Source organism: Poromitra crassiceps (assembly GCF_964638095.1).
Source record: "Poromitra crassiceps genome assembly, chromosome: 14".
Classification (NCBI taxonomy): domain Eukaryota; kingdom Metazoa; phylum Chordata; class Actinopteri; order Beryciformes; family Melamphaidae; genus Poromitra; species Poromitra crassiceps.
This window is the reverse complement of record NC_139633.1, coordinates 5,360,930-5,367,337: the sequence shown is the minus strand read 5'-3', so window position 1 is coordinate 5,367,337 and position 6,408 is coordinate 5,360,930.

Here is a 6,408-nt window from a genome sequence, read left to right as displayed (position 1 = left end):
AGGGATGTTAAAGAGTCATAAGATAATGCAACCAAAACCGAAAAGAATGCAGAGGATGTGTGACAAATGAGAGAGGTGTTAGTGAGTGACGGCTATTTGCGCTGTGTCAGTTGTCATTTATAATAGCTCCATGCAGACCTCATTATGGCCCCGCCCCTGTCAAAGGTCACAGAGTAGAGCGAAGGTGTTATGAATCACAGCTGTCACACAGGGATAACAATGTTTCTGCACCTGTAGTTCTTCCTCAGGGAAATTGAATATTCTTATATATTCTGTATTGTGTTCAGGTTTAACATGCTTTTTTGGCCAGTGCAAGCGGGCCCTATATCTGGCTTTGTCCAGTCAAATTTGCGTGCCAATTTGAGTGCCCATTTGGGTCCAACTTCTGTTGAGTGATGTCTGCTGCACTCTTCGCACTTTGCATCACTGATGCCGTCATAGACATTGACATCATTGTGATGTCATCAGTGAGTGTAACCAAAAATCACAATTTGCTCAAGTGACATCACAAGTGGCTATGACGTCATCTCTGCTCTGATGACATCACAATGTCTATGACATCATCAGTGCCCATGGCATCATCAGTGATGTCATAAGATGATTTTGGTCAATAATTATGTCACTGATGATGTCACAATGTCTATGACATCATCAGAACTACTGCTACAACAACAGGCTCGTGAACGCTTTATCACTCTGACCATAATGCTAGGTTCCGACCTAGCCTTGTTTTTACTTGATCATGTAATTATTGAAAAGCACTAAATGAAATGGAAATTTAATATGTTTAGCTTGTGAATGAATGTAATGATTTCTGTCTCTTGTCCTGTCGCTCTCGCTCTCTCTCTCTCTGCCCAGCTGCACTCTGCTGTATTCAGCCTACCTGAAAGAAGAAGCTACTAATTGTATGTATGTATGTATTGTATGTATTGTATGTATGTATGTATGTATGTATGTATGTATGTATGTATGTATGTATGTATGTACAGTATGTATGTATGTATGTATGTAAAGGTCCTTGTAATGGTTTATAAATACAGTAGTAAGACAGAAAACAGTTGGCACCACCTGGACAGTAAACATCACATTGTGTACCTGGAAATAAAAGGCTTCTTTGCAGAGAGATTTCCAGGAATATCCCTGCTGCTGTAGCAGAACCATGGGGGCTCATATCTCCTGTGCAGCAAGGAGTGATAAGCCCCGATCAATCTGCACGCAGCTAACAATACTGTGCTGAACCACAGGAAGCACTCGAGAATTAATAGCACAAAACCTCTCTCTGGCTCTCTTTCTTTCCAGGTTTCTAGATTTTAGGAAAAAGAAATCTTCCAAATGAATGTAGAAAAAACACAACTCTCCATCTCTAAACACTCCTTCTCCCTATCCTTCAATATCACATTCTAGACGGCTCCCTGGAGTTAGCTTAATTTTTCAGAATGCAGCCTGAATGCTAATATGGTGGTTGTGCCTGTTATTCTACATGAGCCTGGTTGAATTACACACAGCTCTCATAGTGGACCTTCCTCCACGTGTGGTCATAAATCATGTCTCTTTAGGGATGCCCCAGTATCACATTTCCACATTACAATTGGCATGGACTTAAAAAGATGGTGTTGTCATAGCACGCATCAAAATGTGATGAAATGCTGCCACAGTATTGGTGCTAGAAAATATTAAAATCAATGCACCACATGTTCTGTATTGCATTTTATAAAACATATTCCATGTTGTTCCCCAACAAATATCAACCTAGATATTATGTACACCTTGGGCTTTTTTTTATTTTTATAAACAGCTTAAGCAAAATAGGCTTAAATACAGGCAATTATAAAGTGGAAAATGAAGGGGACACCATGCTGTGTGGGCTTACCGTCATGTGAGGTAGTAGGTTGGTAGGTTGTTTGAGAAAGGCCGTGCTAGTCAGTGTGTCCCTCAGCAGATCTCCCCTGCAGGGAAAAGAACAAGCAACAGTGAATCTTCATCATCATCAGTAGCTACTGGATTAATAATCAGAATATGTAGTCATATTATTTCTTCTGTATGTTTAACTTGTTTTTGTGTTTTCTATAACTTTGTGAAAGTTTTAACTTTTAGGTGAGGCTTCGAAAGAAATCGAATAACGTGAACCGCTCATTTTTGGGACTGTGGATTTAGTTCAACATTCCAAAATGTGTGAACTATGAAGTACGTGAACTAGTTCATTTAATCTGTGTGAAGCGAAGTTTTGAGCTAGCTCCTGTGAAGTGTGTGACCTGTTGCACAACACATTACTGTAGCTCTTAAATGTTTAATTCCCATTCCAAACGAGCACCTTTTGAAAAAAACACTTTTTTCTTCGGCAATTTCCTCACTTGTTAAATAGCGTACTCTCCCCCGGGCTATTTATGTCATTGAATTTCCACCCCGTCTGTCGTGCCTTTGATTACTCCTCCTCGCCATGCTAGAATTACAAATGGCCTCCGACTAGACACTGCGAGGCAGAGTGGGTGTGAATATGAATGAATGGGATCGGATGGAACCTTTTCCAAACTGAACTTGATGCTTTTGTGACGGCACAACGGCAAAACTGCTGGTGGCCGAATCATTTCTCTTTGCAACAATTTCCAATCTCCGTCTCCTGAAAAATAAAAGTTTATTATTACTAATAATTCACAACATCCAGAGACGAACACGACATTGAGACTTGGCTCAGCGACTATATAGCCGAGTGTGTGAACCTACAGTAAGGCACCAACGGGCTTAAGAACAGCTGCTTCATCCTTCATCCTGCAGGATATATTCTCTTCTCTGACTTCACCTCTGCAAAATGGAAAAGGAAGAAAATTGCTAGCAGGCACCTGGATAGTGACCCCCCCCCCCCCCCCCCCCTCGCCCCCTCCCCTCCTCCTTGCCTTTGGTTAGCCTGAGCTCATAATACAACCTTACATAAGCCTGCCCCTGCAGGGCAGAGCCCCTCACTGCACCGCCAACACTTTTCCACACAGAGTGAAAGATCGTGCTGCCGCCCAGCATTCAAATGTGATGAGGAATGATTTGGATGAGATAGTTCATCAAACCTGACAGCGTGAATCTGAAAGTCAGGGAAACAGAACATAAGTTACTGTAACAAGTTAATGAATGAATTCATGTGTATTTCCCATTAAATGAAATAAAGGAAGAAAGAAAGAAAGAAAGAAAGAAAGAAAGAAAGAGAAAGAAAGAAAGAGAAGAATGCCTAAGACAATGCAGAGTTTGTAGAGCAAAGCATCATGGGGGGATTGAGTGTCTCTCACAATGTGGCCTAATTATCTTCCATACTTTTGCTATAGGGTGTGAGAGAGAGAGAGCGAGAGAGAGAGAGAGAGAGACAGAGTTAGAGAGAGAGACAGAGAGAGACAGAGTTAGAGAGAGAGACAGAGATAGAGAGAGAGAGAGAGAGACAGAGTTAGAGAGAGAGACAGAGTTAGAGAGAGAGAGAGAGAGACAGAGACAGAGAGAGAGAGAAGAGAAAGATTTTTGAGAGAAGAAAAGAGACAGGATGGATGCTAGCTAATAGATGTCAGAGAACATAAGCCATCCTTTATCCAATCTGTCTCTCCTCCCTCCCTCCCTCCCTCTCCTCCCTCTCTCCCTCCCTCTCCTCCCTCTCTCTGTATTCCTCTCTCCATTCACAGCAAATTGCTCTGAGACTTGTAAGCTCCTCCAGCAGAGCTCACCTGGGAGCTGCGCCCCGGCCTGTGATCTATGCCTCATGCGCTTCCTTCTAACTCGGTGTGCGTTGCCATCAGCTCGGCCAATTAAGCCTCTCGCTCGCCTCCAACGCCTCCAACGCCGCCGTGGAAATGAAAATAAGGTGCGAGCTCCTCCCCTGATGGCACAAAGCCAAGCGTCTCGTCAGGCCTGTCGGACGTGGAGCGTGATGTGTGCTTAATGTGCGGGTTAAAAAGTTTAAATATTAGCCCCGCCCCCCCCCCCCCCAGGCCCTGTGTGGAGACGGGAACATTACAGAGAACACGGTCAAATTAACCCATTGAATGCCAAAATAGGTGTAAATTGCAGTCAAGTGCTGAGGGGAGGAGGGTGAGATGCAGAAAGCCTATTAAACACAAGGAAGCGTTTTAATGGTCTCCTCAGAGACGACGTTGGAGTTGTGCTTTGGTCCAGATGGGACCAGACTCTACCTCCTCCTCTATATATATAAGGAAACATACATGATGCATCTCTTATTGACTTCCTCCCCTGCTTGAGAAACAGTTGACTCAGCTGAAGAAAAGAAAACGTCAACATATTGAAAATGGGCCTCTTTTTGATTTCCCCTCGAATATAAAAGTTTCATCCAACCTAATCTCGGTCTCGTTTGCACTGCGGGTCGAAGGCTTTTTGAGGGTCGAAAAAGATGGGAAGAGAAATTGAAATGAGGTTTGAAATTATTTTTTTTGTTCTTGTCTGCTCCCGTTCCTTAACCTGACACTGCTACTAGATGGTTTGTTTTCACATGACCATCTTGGAACGAGTCACTCGGGAAACCGTTTGAAAAGGGGGGGGGGGGGGGGGGGGGGCACTTAAAAAATAGCTACTTCACAGGTGATTGGATGAACCATCTGTCACGTCTATCACGGGCTTGCACTCGCAACTTTACATCACTTCTGGCGACGGTGAGAATGCCAACCTCAGGGCTTCAAAACAGGACTCCAAAAAGCTACGGGTGACATCACAGTAGCTACATCCATATTTATGAGATGGTCCATCGCTCCGAGGTGCCGCGGCACCGCGAAGTGCCGACCATGTGTTCTGGGCCGACCAATGGTGGAACTTCATCAGTGACTCACTCAGTCATGGACATTTACACTTTGTACGCCTGACCGTGCTGGTTCAGCAAAAAATTATATTATGATGTTATTGGAATTTTATACTTTCAGTGGGGGGGGGGGTGGAAATCAAAATAAATGAAAAAAATTTGTAGCACAAGAAAATGTCCGCCCAAAAAAACAAAGGGAGTGAAAAGTTTTGACTAACTGTATACATGACTTCTTGACTTGGCCTCATAAAAACATGCACTTGAACCCACTCATAACAGCTTACAGGCGATCAGCACCTCCGTGAGCTTGTATCTGGCAGGCTTTAGCTGTGATAATTAGTCTACTTGGCAGTGCAGGGCACCAGCGGTGGGACATGTCCTTTTTGCCTTCGTCGACGTTGAGAGAGATCATTTATTAATTAAATTTACTCCCTCTGCCAAGTGATATTAATCTGTTCAACTTCAGCTCCTCACAACTCCCCTGACCGAGTCTCGCTTTGCCAGACCCATCTCCACATAGCACTATGCCAGCACTAGAGAACTGGTCTGGCTCAACCTACTATCATTCTATAGGGGGGGGGGGGGGGGGGACGCTCTACCTTCTTTGCATTGCTGTAAACCAATCACAATCATCGTGGACAGGGCTAAGCACACGGGCTGCGGTGACGTGCTCTTGCAAAATAGCATTGAGGGAACTTGTTTTGGTGGAACCAAAATGGCTACTTTCCCCTAAGAAAATGCCACAAAAAGCAGTAAAAACGCCTGTGGAGTAGCCTATGTCTGCCATTTTGAGCATGTAGGTTACTAGCTCTGAGGTTGTGGTTGTTGTTGTTGGCAGAGCCTATACCCGCAGCCTACTTCCGTTGAGTAGACTAGCCCTACTGTAACATAACCTCCAAGAACATTCAGTGTGAAGCCGCCATATTAGGTCAAATAATATCGGCAAATAATTCTTGGCAGGTCTTTTAAGATGCTGTGGTGAAGCTTACCTAATCACTTTTTCAGATATTTTTGAATGATCTGAATTTATTCTCAGATAATACAGTATCTGGTATAACAATTAAAGAAAAGTGCACTGAATTGACTTGGAAATACTTCCTAAAAAATGTTTGTTTACTTTGTAGCACTCATTGTACTTTCTTATATTGACAAGCCCCACCCATCACATACAAGCCCCACCCATCACATATAAGCCCCAACCATCACATACAAGCCCCACCCATCACATATAAGCTCCGCCCATCACATACTTTCTCAGGCCAAAAGAATCCTTCCAAAATATAAGTACAATACCCATGAGGGACGGAAACACATGAAGCATGAGTTGCCAACAGAGCAGTTCACTACCAGCATCTCTGTTCATGAAAGTGTGTGTGTGTGTGTGCGTGTGTGTGAGAGAGAGAGAGAGAGAGAGAGAGAGACTGAAAATGGTATTTTGACTGTACTTAAACACCCGTTTGGCTGAGCTTGGCGACAGTTTTGTGGTCAGCTGGAGCGTTTAACCCTGCGTGGAGCCGTTATAGGGACATGCTGCTGAGCTGCTTAATAATAGATGGACAGAGCAGGCTTGACTTCATGCCTCCAAGACCTTTCGTCTGTTAGTGAAAGCAGAGAACAGGAAATACTACTCA